This window comes from Taudactylus pleione, unplaced genomic scaffold (assembly GCF_031769625.1).
Source record: "Taudactylus pleione unplaced genomic scaffold, aTauple2 ptg000977l, whole genome shotgun sequence".
Taxonomy (NCBI): domain Eukaryota; kingdom Metazoa; phylum Chordata; class Amphibia; order Anura; family Myobatrachidae; genus Taudactylus; species Taudactylus pleione.
In genome coordinates this window covers 1,618,719-1,637,392 of record NW_028285378.1, presented here as the reverse complement: position 1 = coordinate 1,637,392, position 18,674 = coordinate 1,618,719, and the positions used below count along the sequence as shown (strand labels likewise).

Below are 18,674 nucleotides of genomic sequence, written 5' to 3'. Positions count from 1 at the left end.
TCTTGTGAAAATATACAGCATGCTTGTCGGAACTTCCATTAACAGCGCCATTAATAACTCAAACAGTTCAATATAACACAATTTAATGAACTGCTGAAATTCAAGAAACACTAATACATGAAATTCTGAGTACTTAATAGAAAAAAAATAATTGTTTTAATGCCAAATGCTGAGATAGCCGCTGGGGTCCTATGTAGCATGTGGATGATTGACAGCCCAAGAAGCAGGCAGATGTTTGGAGACAAGCCTCAGGTAGAAGGCAGCAGGAGAGAGAAGATTTAAGTAAACAAAGAAAGATTCTGCTGAGCTGGGATCTATTGAGAGGAGCAAAACACCATTTCCAGAACGTTCTAAAGTACGATGAAATTCCAGGCTTCAGGTGAAAGCTCTATAAGGTTCATCTGTATATTGCATTGTACCCATTCAGGTGAACAAATCAATTACATCACATAATCTGTTACCACGGGAATGCAAGTCAAAGGAAGGTGAATAGTTGGATGCATGAACTTTTCAAAAATAAAAGTGCATACAACGTAATAGTTTTCCAGCATCCTGAAAAACTTACAGCAGCCTTACTATTCTATGCCGCTGGGGTCCTAGTTTCTTCTCGCAACTCCACTGACCTCTTCAATCCCACACAGCCCTGACCTTAACACAATGGGACAGGTCACCTCCCATAAGATCAGCAGATTTGGTCCCTTAAATACTAGGTCCTGTTGCAGAATTTTCTATTCCCACCCACTTTAAAATTAGGAACATCCTAACAGGCAGACAGGGAAAGGGAAAACAAAAAATAGCACTAACCATGTCTAGCGCGGGCTGGGTATTGGATGCCGGCAGTCGGGAACCTGGCTGTCAGAATCCCAGCAACGGCATCCCGACAGGGCTAGCATACCGACACTTGCTGTTCGGTATGCTAACCCCTCCCTCCCTACCCTAACCTCCCTCTTTGGTGCCTAACCCTAACCTCCCCCACAAGTGCCTAAACCTAACCTCACCCTCCCCGCACCCTAAACCTAACCCTCCCCCTTAGTGCCTAACCCTTACCCTTAAACCTAACCTACCGCTACTGACCTTCGGTATCCCGGCGGTCGGGATGCCGGCATTGTCGGGATTCCGACGCCGGTAATAGCAGAGTCGGCATCGCGGCCTCCGGGATATTTACTGTATCTCGTCTAGCGCAGGTGTTCTGTTTTATAGATCACTTTAATCAAGCACAGGTGACTTATAATATATTTTTCTGGGTCAGTGATTATCCCACCTGCTTCCACAGACAGAAATCCTCAAAATATGACCTGTTGGGGATACTTAAGCGTTGAGGTAGGAAAACCATTGTTCTAGAGAGTGCAGTCTGAACAGAATTGTCACAAGAAATATAAATGGTACCTCAGGTTTACGCAATGTTCTGGGCTCCAAATCTAATCGAACTACAACTTCCAGCATTACCCTGCTAGTATGTTAAGGGCTAAACCAAGCTAGTTTTGCCTTTATCATGCTTGCTGCTTTAAAAATACGGGCATACTTGCATGTATTCCCGCAGCGACTCAGGCTTGCAGTCTACTACATTTAGCCCATAGTCTTGGGTCACTATGGAGGATATTCATGAAAGCTTGAAGAGAGATAAAATTACGAGTTAGAAGCAATCAAAATTTGTTGGGTGTACAGTGTAAACCCGGCCAATAGCTTTTGTTGCTCTGATACCAGGATGACTATGTACTTCCTGGTTGCAGGATCACACAATGAAATGCACAGCAACTACTTCCAGGTCCTTGTGCAGCTGTTTCCGGCATTTAGGGTCTCCACGTTGTATAAAATTCATCCAAATCGGTTTTACCCTTCAGGGGCTGACAAAGGAATGAACCGGAAGTAGCCTCTGTGCGTTCCATAGTGCGGTCCAGCAACCAAGGAGGTAGACAAAACAGTTTGGTCGCCACTGTTGGCACCATCTAGTTGTGTAAGCTCACGCATGAGCAAGTATTAATAAAAATTTGTGCTGCAGAGCTGCGTTTTTGCATCCCAGTATAGTCGCCATCTTTATGGGCCTGATTCTAAATCAGATGGATCTCTCCTCATGGATGCAGATAGCAATTTTTACCATATTCAGACTCATAAGCATGGCTTAATATCAATAGTAGAGATGTGCGCCAACCCTCGTGTTTTGGATTTGGATCTCCCATGGTTTTGGATCTGAATCTGGTTTTGGATTTTTTTCCTTGGTGTTTTGTTTTTCGGTTTTGGATCAGATTTTTTTTTAAATATAATAAAAACAGCTAAAATCACATAAAATGGGCCTGTTTTGTTCCTACAGTATTATTAACCTCTATAACATTTATTTCCAGTCATTTCCAATCAATGTTGACCACCTCACAATATTATTTTTTTCATCTAGTTAAGGCCAAAAGGTTGCATCCAGCTAGCTGGCTGACAAGTGACTCAGTGGGCGGCACCAACATGTGGCAGTTCAGCTTCCAAGTTCCAACACAGATACAGTGTGTTATACAGTGTGGGTTGGATACACCAATAGTGCACTTACTGTGACAGCAGTGTCGGCAGTGCGGGGTGCTAGCGGTGTCCTCAATGCGAGAGTGCTAGTGGTGTCGTCAATGCGGAAGTGCCGTCAGTGTTGGCAGTGTGGCGGTGTTGGCAGAGTGGGGGCCCTGGCAGTGTCCTGAGTGCATAGTGCCGGCAGAGCGGGGGTGCCAGCGGTGTTCTCCATGCAGGTGTGCTGACAGTGTTGGCTGTGCAGGGATGCCCTCGGTGTCAGAGTAGCAGCAGTGCGGGGTCGCTGACGGAGTCCTCAATCCGTGGGGCAGTAGTGCGGGGTGCTGGCAGTGTCCTTAGTGCAGGATGCCGGCAAAGCAGGGGTGCCAGCGGTGTCCTTATTGCATGTGTGCTGACAATGTCGGCAGTGCAGGGGTGCCAGTGGTGTCCTCAGTGTGAGAGTGCCGGCAGTTCGGGGGTTGCTGACGGTGTCCTCAGTACATGGGATGGCAGTGCTGCGGTGCTGGCAGTGTCCTCAGTGAAGGGTACCGGCGATGTCAGAATTGTGGGGGTGCCAGCAGTGCAGGTTTGCTGGCTGTGTCAGCAGTGCGGGGGTTGCTGACGGTGTCCTCAGTATGTGGAATGGCAGTGTTGGCAGTGTCCTCAGTGAAGGGTACCGGCGAAGTTGGCAGAGCGGATGTGCCAGCAGTGTCCTCAGCACATGTGTGCTGACAGTGTTGGCAGTGCAGGGGTGCTGGTGGTGTCCTCACTATGGGAGTGCCGGCAGTGTGGGGGTCACTGACGGTGTCTTCAGTACGTGGCACAGCAGTGCAGGGGTGTCGGTAGCGGGGGATGCTGCCAGTGGGGGTGCCGGCAGTGTCGGCAGCGGGGGATGCCGGCAGTGTCAGGCAGCGGAGGAATGGCGGCGCCATCTTCTTTTGCTTCCTGTGTGCATATTAAATGGCCTTAATGCTGATTCGCTGAGAGCCGGGGCAGGCAAGGATATCAGAGCTTGGCTCGGATTGCCTCAGATCCCCAAAATTCTGGTGGGTTCGGTTCTCTGAAAACCGAACCCGCTCATCCCTAATCAATAGTGGTTATAAATTCATACAGCATTTAAAAAGTTCTGCAAACTCCACGCGAGGGCCATAGTAAATGATGTTCAGAGACTTAGATTATGCTACAGAATAAAATTCCATAATTTCTTAGAATGTAACAAAATGCATATTATAAAATCAAATTATTAACCTTGCATATGGCCCAAGAAGAATGGTGTCCAAATCTGCATCTAACAATAAACCAAACAGGACAATGCTCTTATTCTTCTTTGGTGTTTTAAATGTAGAACCATGAGAGATCTTGGCTTGTAAACTGTAGATTTGTATAGAAAAACAGAAGGAAAAATTTTCGCTTTTATATAGTAGATAGTAGAGATAGAAAAGAAAAAATATTAGATAAGCTAAATCCTTTTCTAATTACGTACCTGACCTGTAGAGAGTGAATGCTATGCAAAAATTGTGGTTTTTAATTAATTAAAAATGAACAGTAATTAATTTTGATTTAAAAATTTTTTAGCTGCCTCCGCCGTGTTTTAATAAGTTCATATTTAAAATTTCACGATCTTGGGTTGTAAACTGTAGATTTGTATAGAAAGACAGACAGAAGGCCAAATTTTCACTTTTATATAGTAGATTTAACTCATCTGAAATCAAATAAACATTTATTTTCACTGTCAAAAATGAGAGTTATGGTAAGAACTTACCTTTGTTGGGAACCAAATACAGGCACCACATAGTTAAAGCTTTCAGCTCCCAGGATGCATTGGGTCCACTCTACCTATAACCCAGTCCCCCAGCCAGAGGCACCTCAGTTTGTAAGTAGCCAAAGGCCAGAGTAGGAAAGAGTGAGAGAAAGAAGACTGGAACACTCAAGAACCACACTCACAGAGAAGGAGACGGGAAACCGATGACCAGTAACATAACCCATATGAAGCCAGGTGTGTCTGGGCGGGTGCCCAGTGGACCCTATGGACTTTGAAGAAAGAGTTAACAAAGGTAAATTCTTACCATAACTCTCCTTTTCTTCTTCAGGGTCCATAGGCTCCACAGGGAGACCTTGGGGATGTCCCAAAGCAGTCCTTTTAAGGGTGGGACACTCCTGCACTTAGAGAATCCGGCGCCCAAAGGAAGCATCAAGAGAGGCAAAGGTATCTAAAGTATAGAACCTTAGAAAGGTCTGGATGGAAGACCACGTGGCCGCCTTTGCAAGGCTGAACAGCCGAGGTGCCACGGTGAGCCGCCCACAGACAGAGTAAAATGAGCATTAACAGAAGCCGGAAAACAGGAAGGCCTTCCTGTGTGTAAACCTCTGAGATAGTAATACGAAGCCATCTAGCCAATGTTTGATCATTGGCAGGCCATCCTTCCATGTGAAATCCATAGAGCACAAATATTAACTCAGATATCCGGGAGGAACTGGTACGGTCCATGTAAATCCTGAGAACACGGACCACAGCCAATGAAGCTTCACTTGCCGAGAGGACTGGTGACTGAAAGGCCAGTACAATAAGTTAATGAATAATATGGAACTTAGAAACCACCCTAGGAAGACACAGAGGACGAGTGCGACTCACAGCTCTGTCGTAGTGAAATATCCAGAAGAGGGAGCCACAAGAGATCGTCCCCATTCTGACACTCTCCTGGCAGATGCAAACGCATAAGAAACAGAATCTAAGCTATAGAATCATAGAAGGTCTACCAAAACTAGTGGTTCAAATTGAGGCCCCTGGAGGGCCCAAAGAACTACTGTCAAATCCCAAGGAGCCCCAAGGGGGGACAAAGGGAGGTAGAATCCAGAGAACACCCTGAAGGAAGGTCTGGATACCAGGAAGTGGAGCAATTCTACATTGGAACCATACTGACAGTGCAGAGACCTGCACTGTCAGTGAGGCCAGTCGGAGGGATAGACCCAACCCAGCTTGAAGGAATGCCAGGACTCTGGAAATCCTAAACACTTGAGGATCGTAGCTACTGGTACGATACCATTAGAAAAATGTATGCCACACTCTGTGGTAGATCCCAGCAGAAGCTGGCTGATGCGCTCTAAGCATCCTGATGATGATAGAGCCAGAGAATCCTTTGGACCTTAGTAGGGACGCAGACAATGACAGACGATCCAGGTCCGGGGAAAGGCAAGGACCCAAAGGCAGCAGGAACTTAGTGTCGATGGAGAGACACCGAGAATCTAAGTACCAGTGACGTCTGGGTCAAGCTGGAGCCACCAGCAGGACAGTACCGCCGCCTTGTTTGAACTTCCAAAGAAATCAAGGAAGAAGAAGAGAAACCGGAGGGAACAGGTACGCAAATTGGAAGGCCCACTTCACTGACAATGTTTCTCCGAAGGTTGCTTCGGTATCTCTAGTTCTGGATCCGTACACCGGCAGTTTGTGATTGTGTAGGGAGGCCATGAGGGCCACCTCTGGTAGGCCCCATCTGCTCACTAGGAGTTGAAACACCTCTTGGTGAAGAGACCAGTCCCCGGGATGCACATCGTGATGGCTGCGGAAGTCCGTTTCCGAATTGAGAACTCCCGGAATGAACACTGCAGAGATGGCCGGGAGGTGACCCACGGCCCATGTCAGAATGTGTGAAACTTCTGTCATTGCTGACTGACTTCAAGTGCCTCCTTGACGTAAGCCACTGTTGTGACATTGTCGGTCTGAACCTGTACAGGTTTTCCGTGAAGTATGTGCTGGACCAGTTAGAGGGCCCTGTAGATGGCTCTAAGTTCCAATATGTTGATTGGCAAGGTTGATTCGACCAATGTCCAACGGCCCTGAAAAGAGTGCAGACCGGTCACTGCCCCCCAGCCCCGGAGACTGGCGTCCGTTGTAAGGATTACCCAGTCCGGAATCCAAAAGGGGCGACCCTTGGTTAGATGAGATGGCTGTAGCCACCCAGATATAGACAGACGTACCTCCGGAGAAAGCAACATCGTCTGAACATGATCCGATGGAGAAACCCGTTCCACCTGGAGAGGATCAGTTTTTGCAAAGGCCTAGAATGAAACTGAGCATATTCCGCCATGTCGAAGGTGGATTCCAGAACCTCCATTACTGAGTGGATGGACACTCATCGACTGTGGAGACATCTGCACACTCGAAGTTGAAGAGCGGAAATCATGTCTGATGTCAGAAAGATTCTCTGATACTGAGAATCCCGAAGGGCTCCCAGATGAAGCATTCTCAGTGAGGGATTCAGGGAGGACTTTTTCCAGTAGATTACCATCCGTGCTTGTGAAAGAAAGCAATGGTTAGCTGTAAATGGTTTTGAAGCACCCCTGGGGATCCTGCTAAGAGCAGGAGGCCATCCAGATACGGTAGCAGTCAGATACCCTGTGAAGGTGGGTTGTCATGATAGCCATAATTCTGGTAAACCCCGGTGGAGTTGTGGATAGTCCAAAGGGCAGATCCTGAAATTGGAAGTGTTGCTGTGGCATAGCAAACTGGATATAACACTGAGGAGAGGACATATGATCCATCAGCTGGTCAGAGAGGGGGAAAACAGCCGAAGACACTTTAACTTGCTTAAACTGAGGGTGTTTTGATTTAGGTGCAGGTTCGTCAGCCTCTATAACTAAGATGGACCTGACCGCACCAAAGCAGGGATGTTAATACTTGATTTAGGCTCCACCTCGTGAAGAAGGGAAACGGAGTCAGACACAACATCCACCTCTCCCTAGTCTGACGACCCATCTGTGTCAGAACCAGGCTGGGAAGACACCACAGTACGTTTAGACGCCTTCTTAGCTACGGCCTTTCAGACCATGTTGGAGAAGGACAAACCTAAGAAAAGACATCCACCCAGGGTGGCTGTCGTGGTAATCCTTGTAAGGGAAATGACAGGCTGTTGTGGTTACTGAGGGGATTGCATGTACTGTGAAAAACCCTGGTAGGGAGCGACAGTCTGTGTCACAGGGGTAGCCTGCAAGAACTGTGGGATACCCTGAGAGGGAAGGGTGGCATGTTGAGGTAACTCCAAGTGGGTTACAACAGTGGGGGTCTCCAGGCGATCCGCAATGGAGGTCAGGGTCTGAGAGAAAACCGCCAAAGGGGGTCTGTTAAGGTGCCCGGCACCTGATGGCACTTATACATAACCCTTCTTGAGTCAAACCCTCCTTATTCACACCTGCAGCACATGACATGCAGGATAGCATGTCATGCTATGTATGTATGTATGCTCCATTTCCTGGTCAGACATATCTGATTAACAATTATTATGGAAATATCAAGCAGCACCATGCTGGTCCTGACTGGCGCTAGAATTAGCTGAAGGGACCCACTATGAGCGTATGCAACACACAGTTCCACCTAAAATATGGCAACGTGCAGCATGCAACAGTATGTGACCAACCTCACAAATATAGTCAAGGGCTGCCATCAGAAATTATGGGGCCCGGGACTGACAAATTAGGCAGGGTCCCCATCCCTCCTGCTGCTGTGCAATTAGGGCCCAATTCAGAGACTTACAGTAATGCTGGAGCCTGCCAGGTAGCATGGGAGGGGAGAATTCCAATAAGCACAAGGACTGAGTCTGGTTCTCCCAAACTCTGTCCCATCAACTGTCTCCACTGTCTGAAATTTACTAAACACTCCAACAAAATGGCCTGGTCTAGGTCTGGGAGAAAGGACACACACACATTTAACTTACCTATCTCGCTCCTTCTTCTGTCAGCCTGTGTGCTCCGGACGGAGATAGTGAAACTACCGTAAATCAGAAAAAATCTGAAAAATAAAATAGCTTGCAGCAGCCCCTCTGTGATAACAGTGACCCGACTCCGGCCGGGCACCAACTCAAACTGAGGTGCCTCTGGCTCAGGGTTATAGGTAGAGTGGACCCAATACATCCTGGAAGCTGAAAGCTTTAACTACGTGGTGCCCGGATTTGGTTCCCAACCTATACCCCAAGGTCTCCCTATGGAGCCTATGGAACCTGAAGAAGAAATCCCACATTTACTAATTTTCGATTTTGAACTCAATTTAAAAATCAAATTTGATGTTGGTCGATTTTGACTAGTAGTTTCTTGTTCTATTTGAATGCTCAATTCAAAATCGAACATAAGACCACCTATAAAATCTAATATAAAATCGAATTACAAATCCACAAACACTTCCTTATGTATATCTATTGGACAATACATATCACATGCAAGAAGCTGCTGTGGTTCCTCTAATTCTGGTTTGCGTACATCTCAGATGGTGGAGTGCTTGCGCATGCACAGGACCCATTCTGTATATGTGCAGAACGGGTCCTGCATCGTCGCACACAGTGCCCCCTAAGCAGCAGCCTGCCACCGTTTAGGGACGAGAAAGCCAAAGACGCAGGAGCAATGTGCAGTGCATCCATCTCTGAATACGGCCCATAATTCCTACATCCACAGAGTCCCTTTTTAAAGATGTTGGCTAATCCTTGAGTGTTTCTTGATATCTTTTTAAAATATCTAAAATCATGTAATTTGTACCTGTCACAGAGCCTTTACAGTATTATTATGTGGCCTGATTCATTGACGGACGCTATGGCGATTGCAGCTGCGATTGTGCATGTTGAGGATCTGCTAAATGATTAAAAAATCCTGAAAAGTAGACGCCCAGCAGAGCAATCGCAAAGGCACAGGAACTGCGTACACATTCCCAGTGCACATGCACATCCTCCAATAATAGTCAGCTCACTTAAATCAATGGCCACGCAGCATGGCAGCCTGAATAGAGACGTCAGAGGCATACTGCTTGAGTATAAATTTGCAGGCGCACCCAGCAACATGCCCCAAAAACAGCCACAACGTGTCTGCGTTTTTGTACTCATCCGTCAATGGTGCCTGTCAATCACTCTGCGTAAAGGAAAGCGGTGGGAATGGCATTGCTATTACACTTTGGCACATGCGCAGTGCGAATAATATGCATGCGCAATTTTCAAAGAATTGCTCAATTGCAAAAACATTGGCATAGCGAATGTCATCTCTAGTTTTATAGGCATCATAATAAAGGTTTAGAGAATAGAATGAGGTTTAGAAGCTAAAATCGCCTATCTGCTATTAATCTATTATTGTGTTACATTTTCTAATCAAATGTTAGTAAATCAGGGGATCTTATGTTCCTCTATATAAAAGTACCAATGTTTTGACAATATTCGAGTTTGAATGGGATTCGGTATTATATTCGATTTTACCTAGTAAATATCTGATGTGCGAAATCAAATGAAAATACACCACAAATACAAAATCAAACTTTAGTAAAAATACCCCTAGGTGTTAAGGATATCCATGCTTGAGCACAGGTGACAATTAATGCCTCAATCAATTTGATTTAACCATGCAGACTCAAGCATGGATATCCTGTACCATAATGGTTTGGGAATCTCTGCACAAAGCTATGTGGGGATAACAACACTGAACTCGCTACAGAAATTGATAGATTTTGGGGTCTGATTCTGCAAAAAAAAAAAAGCCAGTAAAGGTGCCCATCCACTACAAGATCTGAAAATGACTGCACGATTATGACATTGTAATCATGCAGTCGTTTGTCAGTCTGTGATGAGCCTGCACTGAACGAGCAGTCGTTCAGTGTAGGGTCATCAATCCTCTGCAAACATGCTGAACTTCACAAAATCGTCAGGTTGACCAGCATGTTTGCAAGATGATGGATGTCTAAACGACCAGCGGGCACGCGCATCGCTGGTCGTTTTAGACATTTTTGCAAGCGATTTGCAAACGATTTATGAACGATATCGTTATCGTTCAATCGGGTATAGAAATCGCTAAGTGGATACCCCCCTTTTAACTGTGCACCTTGGCAAATGTTGCACTGCAGATGGGGTAGATTTAAACTGTGCAAAAAGATTTAATTTGAGAGAGTGCCAAACTGATTTTGGTATGAAAAGTAAAATGGCACTCATAGTAATGAAGGTACAATTGTTCTTAATACAGACAATGAGCACCACTGTATCATTCAGGGGGATGAGCTCTTCTTTTAGCACTCTGGGGTGAATTCAATTAGCCGTGAAAAAGTTAACTTTTTGCATGCGTAAACTTTTCACACTGTTCGCCCGAATGGGTCACTTTTCTCCTCTTTCGCGGCTGCCGCATTCATGCAATCCTATTGCAAAAGACGCGATGCAACAATCACCCAAAAAAATGTTGTTGGCGTTAGCAGATTAAAGTGCAGGTGAAAATGGGGGAATTTGCCTGTACCACCCAAAAAAGTTGAACTAAGGCCCTGATTCAGAGCCGGACGCTCTGACCAGAGCGCTCACTCTGAATCAGGGCCATCCTATTTAAATTTGGAGCGGCCTTTTGGACACTCGCATAGCTGTGGGTTACCACCCACAGCTTATGCGAGCGTCCATGTTGATGGTCACGATGGTCAAAACCTCTTGGACGCTCGCATAGCTGTGGGTTACCATCCACAGCTTATGTGAGCGTCCATGATGATGGTCGCAATGGTGAAGACCATCGCGACCATCGGGCTTGCGACGAGACCCTGCGTTAGGGTCTCGCTGCCGCAAGCCCTGGAGTGATTTTGGCTCTATCAGAGCCAAAATCACTCCCACTGACATCACTAGTGATGTCAGTGGGGCCGGACCCAGACGGTAGGCGTTCCCATGGGAACGCCTCCGTCTGGCAGCCACGCCCCCAGCACGCCCATCAAAGGGGGCGTGCTGTCACTCACCATCGACATCACGCCCCCTTTGGTGCGAGACCCGGAGCGCCAGCCTGGCTGTCACTATGCGGGTCTCGCGCATGCGCACAACGGAGCTCCCTCCGTCGTGCGCATGCGCATTTGGGTACCATCGACCCACTTGCGAGCGTCCTGCGCTCGCGAGCGGGTCTGAATGAGACCCTAAGATCAGAATAGAGTGTTTTAGTGACCATATTCAAAGGGCCTAGGGTTTTTAATTTGTGTCAAATGGCTGTTATTTAATTTTTCTCTAACAGTGAAAAAATTATAGGAAGCTATATTTTTTTGGGGAAAATAAATTATGTATTTAAATTGGGAGTACATTAAAATGGATATAAGAATGTTTTTGTGTCATAAAAGTGCACTTTTAGAACATTTTAAAAATACAGCTGTCACTTTCACCTGCAACCCCAAAAAACACCTGTCCCATTCATATAGCCCCCCCAAAATACATATCCTACTACTTTAAACCCATTTTCCAACACTTTTTACATTTTCACCCCAAAAATTTAATTATTAGCCCAGTTAAGCTAATTAAAATATAATTTTTGCTTAATTAGTCATTAAGGGTGTCCAATAGGTTCTGAACCAAGGATCTGATTCAGAGCCGCTCGCATGATGTATGCAAATTGCGCAGACAGTGCAATCGCACAGCAATGCATTAGCACGCCCAGTATTTCTTAGAGAGCGATCACAAAGTGTATGCAGACACCCACCAGCCTCTCTTAAGATACCCACTTGTGCACGTCATGTCCAGGAAGTGCATACAACCATCGGTACATCGGGTAACATTGGATGCGATCGCAGCACTTGAGGTTGACCATACCCTGCCGCAAGCACTGCGAGCACTTAAGTGTAAAAACAAGCCAGGTGACGTGTACTATGATGCTGTCTTTTCATTATGCACACCTCTAAAACGCCGTTGAGATGCTCAGGCATGCCTGCGTTTGCACCTCCACGCCCCCTTTTTTAATGGCCAGCCCGTTACCACCTACAAACGGCTTCTCCTGTCACTCACTGTGCTGGGCTGTCTATGCGCAGCGAGCGAATGCATTGTGAACTTTCGCTAAGGTATGCGCATGCGCACAATGCATACACAATGCATACCATCGGCAGCAGCGAGAGTATGCATTTTAGTGAGCGGGTCTGAATGAGCTCCCAAGTCCCAACATTGTTGGCCAAAAATAAGGATTTGCACAACTTATTACCTACACAACTTCTACTAGTTCAACTGTTTGCTCTCAAGCTGTGGTTTATCTTATTTTGTATTTGTTCTATTAATAAACATGGTTGCAGTTTTACTCAGTTTTAATCTGTCTGTGTTTCTCAAAGTGATTTAACACTCTGGAAACAAATGTGGGACTTCAAGAAAAAGCATAACCACCATAGTAACAGAGGGTGCAATTGCCACAGGGTTCTTTTCCCCTATGATAGTACCTTGTTTACTGGTGAATGGTATGAGGGGTCCTTACAAAATGTTACCACGGTGCCCACAAATGTCTGTTTATGTTTTGCAGGATAATCTGCATGGAGCCGGTGTATGCATTTTATATTTTTTAATTACCGGAATTTACTATTTATATAAATATCAATGGTCTCCACAGAAAATTGTGCCAGCCGGGTGGCATTATGAAGTAGCCGGTTGGGGGAAGTGTAATTTGGTTGGACACAGATATAATTTTTTATATCTTGCCAGAAACTGCCCACTTGCTGGCTGGACAGAGATTATTTTTAATAGCCCAGATACTGCCCAGAACCACTTGCTGGCTGGACAGGAGGGTGTCTGAGACCGTGCACTCTCCATCACCCACTATAGACTACACTGACTGTTCCAGCCATCTAACCGCATCCTGGTTCTTATACATGGGGAGGTATTGCTGGCTGCTCTTGCATGTTGCCCACAAATGCTGGACAGCTTTATTCTTACATTGTAAACAATTTTTGCCATTTAACTTTTCATACCAAGGTCTGTAATGAGGACAAGGTCTGATCAGCTGTAAATGGAAGACAATTTCACCAGGTAGGGAATCTTTACCGTAGGTGTAGATAAGCTATGGAATTTCTGACTACGTGAGTTGGTGATGGCACATTTAGTAACAAAAAAGGTTGAATGCCTTCTTGCTATTAAGCGATAATGACCTCTGTAGCTACATTTACAATAGGACAGAGTTTCACAAATTCTACTATTACAGTGCAGGTTTTAAGAATATCCATGCTTGAGCACAGGTGACAATTAGTACCTTAGTCAATTTGATTTAACCAGCTGGACTCAAGCATGGATATGCTTAAAAACAAGACTGTAATGGCGGAATTTGGGAAACTATGAAGGACATTACAAAAGGTGATTCATCAAAGTTATTTAATTAATACGTCATTTTTCAACACATATTAGATGCACCGTGCCTCTACTCTCACCCTGTATGATGGGTGTAATGTTTAGTACATGTTATTCTGTATGTACACTGAAGTGCCAAAAGTCATGGGATAGCAGTATGTAAAGCAAATGGTAGGTGGAGTCACAGGACCCCCGTATTGTGACTCCTTGGAAATGACCAAAACTGCATCAATTGTAATCTGACATTTTGTGAGTCAGTCTGAACCGGCTAGGCTGCTCATGGCAAGGCGACCGACCACCATGGACAGTGCAGTGGCTGACCATGGGTGCTTAATATTAATAATCGTGGCTAGCGGCGTCTGGCCAGAATTGGACATAGTAATATACAAGAGACACTGGCTTAAATCACATCCAAATCAATGCAGGAAACACCAGACAAATATCGAGCAGGTCGGTGCAGATTTCATGGGATATGGGAGCACTACGACACCGTACACAGCACCTTCCCTGGGCTTGAGACGTCACTAATTGCACACTGGAGGACTGGCAACATGTGGCGTAGTCCGTTGAGTCATGGTTTCAGTTAGTTTGGGCTGATGGTAGGGTTCAGGTATGTTGCAGAACCTATGAGGCAATGGACCTCAGTTGTCAACAAAGCACAGTGCAGGCTGGTGGTGGTGGTGGTTCCATAATGGTGTGGGGTGTGTTCGCGTGGCATAGGTTGGATCCGCTGGTCCGTCTGAACATGTCATTAACCGGTAACATCTATGTTGCATTGCTTGATGACCATTTGCACCCCTTCCTTGACTTCATGTACCCCCAAATCAATGGATTATTCCAGCTGGTCAATGAACAGTCATCGGTTCCAAATTGTCCAGATATGATTCGAGGAGCATTCTGGAGAGTTCTGATGAATGGTGTGGCCATCAAGTTCGAACCCAATCAAGCATTTATGGGACGTGGCGGAGAGGTCCATTCGCACACAAAATCCTGCACCTACAAATATCAAAGAGCTGTGGGAAGCTATCCAGAAGGCATGGGTCAACATCTCTCCAGAGGTCTTCCATCCACTTGTGGAATCGATGCCATATCGAGTTGGTGCTCTTTGCAGGGCTAGAGGGGGTCCTAAATGAAACTAGGGAGTATATTTACTAAAGTGCAAATTTTTAGAAAAGGAGATGTTGCCCAGAGCAACCAAACAGATTCTACTTCACATTTAACTAGCACCTTCTAGAAGATAATAGCTAGAATCCGATTGATTTCCATGGGCAACATCTCCACTTCTAAAAACCCGCACTTAAGTAAATATACCCCTAATGCTGAGCATACACTCTACAATTATCTGTCAGATATCTGTCCAATCTGGCTGGTTGGAATGAAAACCTGGTAATGTATGTGAGCAAATAACAATAGAAATTTGCTCCCAAACACTAGAAAAGGGACCAGATTTTCCTTCCCACCAGACAGATTAGACAGTTATCTGACAGATAATTGTAGAGTGTATGCCCAGCATAAGCAATTATCCGATGACTTGCCACTTTAGTGTTTAAACACAAAGCCCCATATTTCGCTCTGCAAGTTGGAAGCAATGGACACAATGACTGGATGCAAAGTGTGACTTATCATATCTGAGTGATGATATCTCTTAAGGTGCCCATCCACTAGCAGACATGAAAACGACTGCACGATTACGATATTGTAAACGTGCAGTCGTTTGTCAGTGTGTGATGAGCGAGCACTTGCCGAGCAGTCGTTCAGTGCAGGTTCATCAATCATCTGCAAACATGCTCAACCTGACGTTATCGTCAGGTTGACCAGCATGTTTGCACGATGATAGATGTCTAAACGATCAGCGGGCACGCAGATTGCTGGTCATTTGAGATATTTTTGCAAACGATTGTTATTCAATCGCTCAACTTAATCGTCTAGTGGATGGGCACCTTCACTCTGCATGCTGGCATTCTCAGTATTTCTATGTATGGAGAGCAGTGCCCTTTCCCCTACTCTGCAAGCTGGAAGTAATTCTCAGTATATAAATGAGAAAATTCACAGTACCCCTTCCCAAGCTCTGCATTCTGGGAATAACTCTTAGCATCTTTAAGAAGGGGTACACAGAACCCTTGCCCTGTTCTACATGATGGTAATAATTCTTAGATTTCGTATCTATACTAATGCCCATTCTGGGCATTGGATGTGATTTCTAGTACCTTTACATGTGAGAGAATATACCCAGCAATTCTGCCTGAATGCTGGGACTCTATATCTGTAAGCGTAGAGGGGTGTACAAAACTCCTTGTCCATGCTCTGCATGCTGGGAACAATTCTGTTTTTGAATGTATGAGGGATGCAGAGTACTAATTTCCCAGCTCGCCTAGTATCTCTATGAGAAAATGTATAGTCCATCATCCCCCGTTCTACATGATGGGAGTAAATCTCAGTATCTGGATGAGAACATTTACAGTGTCCAGTCCCTCGCTCTCCATGCTCTGAATAACTCTGGGCCTGATTCTGGGGTGGACACTCATGCCGCCGCAACTGCAACTTTTGTGTGGTCGCAGAGGTGATAACATGCAAATGCTAGTTTAAGCAGAGGTGATAATATGCAAATGCTAGTTTAAGCCTACCCCTTGTGTACCAGCATGTGTGAGCCTTGAGATGCCCTCTTTCAATACTCATGGATGGTGCAACTAGTAACAAAGACTCCACCATTACCGCACATCATGTTCACCATCGACAAAGGCACCAGCCTATGGCAGGCGCAGCATCTCCTTCTGAAAATACACTTAACATAGCTGCTGTGGCTGTGGGAACTAACACACCCGGAAAACTCCCATAACACGCCCCTGAGATGACCATCACTTCGTACACTTCAGGCCACCTCCCAGGAATGACTATGCTATTGCTTAGCTGTTTCTCAGTACGCAGCCACCCAATTAGGATGAAGCAAGCACCGAAAGGGTTTTAAGGACTATGCAAACATTGGCACTGCGTTCACCTCTGAGTCAGGTCCTTTGTGGTTGTATGAGAGGATGCACATTGCATTCTCGCTGTGCAGTATGGGAATAACTCTGAGTACCTGTATGAAACAAGGGATGCATAGTGCTTCTATCCCGCTATCTGCATGCTAGGCTTAAAGGCCATCTAAAGGTGGCCATACATCAGTGACTGTTTGTCGCGATCCGATGGGAAACGCTGGCCTCCCACCATCGATGTCCTGCAATTCGTCGCCGGATCGCGGACATTTGCCATGCTAAATGTCCCCGAATTGACGATTGCGATCATTTTTTGATCGTGATCGTCAAATCGCCGAAATCCAACATGTTGGATTACTGCGATCCTGGGTTGCAGCATCGTGGCAATCCGTCGCAGATGGATGGGCCCCAATACACTAGTGACAGATTGTCGCGATGCTGCGATCCACAGATGCAAGGTCTGAAAATCTGTGAAATCCAAAATGTTCGATTTCTCTAATTTGCCGATCACAGTCAGAATAAGATCGTGATTTGCAAATCTGTGAAATTTCACATGCATAATGGGGCCCATCCATCTGCGATGGATTGCCGGGATCCCGCGATGCTGCAACCCGGCAGCGGAGTAATCCAACATGTTGGATTTCGGCGATTTGATGATCGCGATCAAAAAATTATTGCAATCTTCAAATCGGGGACATTTAACATGGCAAATGTCCGCGATCCAGCGACGGATCGCAGAACATCGAAGGTGGTAGGTCGGCGTTTCCACCCACAAACGCCGGCATTTCCCATTGCATCGCCGGATTGCGACAAACAGTCGCTGATGTATGGCCACCTTTATTTCACAGATCCTCCGACGGATCGGGGAACATCGATAGTCGCCGGTCTGCGTTTCTGAGTGGCAGGATTGGACAATACGTTGCTAGGTGTATGGGGGCCTTAACTCTCAATTCCTCTATGTACAAGGGGGTGCACTGTGGCTTTGTCCGCTCTCTGCATGCTGGAAGTAACTCTTAGTACATGTATGTAAGACGTTTAGGGGTGTTGCACAGTACCCCTTCCCCTGCTCTCTTCATGCTGGGAGTAGCCTGTATGAGGGGGAGTACGGTATCTCTTCCCCTCTTTGCACTGGCAGTGCGGACACAGAGGCCTCCTATCCCCATAGCAGCACTGTCAGCAGCAATATAGGCCAGTTCCAGCCCGCTCTTTAATGTCTCCGGTGACACAGCACTGTCCTCCCTCCTCCCCCATAGTACGGTATATCCGTTACACACCCTGTGCCCGGAACGTGTCAATCCCCCAGTACCGGCTCCGCTTCTCCGGGCAGCTGGCCGTTTCGTGACGTGTCCGTCCAGGTGCATGCCGGTAGCGGAGACTCGGGTCACCATGGAGACGGCATCGAGGTGGAGCTTCCGGCTGTTAACGTGATATGTAGAACTAGAACTGAGGCGTGACATGACCTAGAGACGGATAGAACGTAATTTCACACACTGTACATTATATTGCTCCTATCCTACATCATTCTGTACCTTGTATACTACTACCCTATGTCACACTGTACATTATGGGTTGGGTATGATATCCCGGCTGTCGGGTTGCCGCTGTTCAGAATACCGACAGCGGCATCCCAACACCCATAAAACCTAACGGTGAGTACTTTTCTATCCCCTACCCTAACCCACCCTCCTCTGTGCCTAAACCTAACCCATCCTTCTTAGTGCCTAAACCTAACCTCCCCCTTCCTGGTGCCTAACACTAACCTCCTCCCCTAGTGCCTAAACTTAACATCCCCCTCCCCGCACCCTAATCCTAACCGTCCCTCTCCGATGCCTAACCCTCCCCCCTATTGCCTAACCCCGCTAGCTAACGCTACCCTCCCCTTGCACCTTACTCCCCTTACCTTCAGGATGCCAACGGTCGGAATACTGGTGCCGGGATCCCGACCTGTCGGGATTTCGGTGCCGGTATTAAGATAGTCGGCATCCCGCACGTCGGGATGACGACTAAATCCCGTACATTATATATACTATCCCACATCACACTATAGCCGTATTCAATTTGAGCGGACCAGCGATACTTTTTCGCCTCCCGGACTTTTCGTCTATATCGCGTGTTTTGCAGGCGGAAAAGTATCGCGCGTGTGCCCGCGTGTTAG

General features: G+C 46.3%; 1 protein-coding gene across 3 annotated transcripts in view; it reads right to left on the bottom strand.

Annotated features, from left to right (window-relative positions):
• SEC22A (SEC22 homolog A, vesicle trafficking protein) overlaps nucleotides 1-17,947 on the bottom strand; it is a 53,379-nt gene extending 35,432 nt beyond the window's left edge. The window contains exons 1-2 of one of the 3 annotated variants that reach the window (XM_088460733.1): nucleotides 17,794-17,947; nucleotides 3,730-3,852 (exon numbers count right to left, since the gene is read on the bottom strand). The gene's annotated coding sequence lies outside the window, so the exon portion shown is untranslated. The remainder of the gene's footprint in view (nucleotides 1-3,729; nucleotides 3,853-17,793) is intronic. The other 2 variants (XM_088460734.1, XM_088460732.1) reach the window with 2 other exon arrangements.
• Between the last annotated feature and the right edge of the window lie 727 nt (nucleotides 17,948-18,674).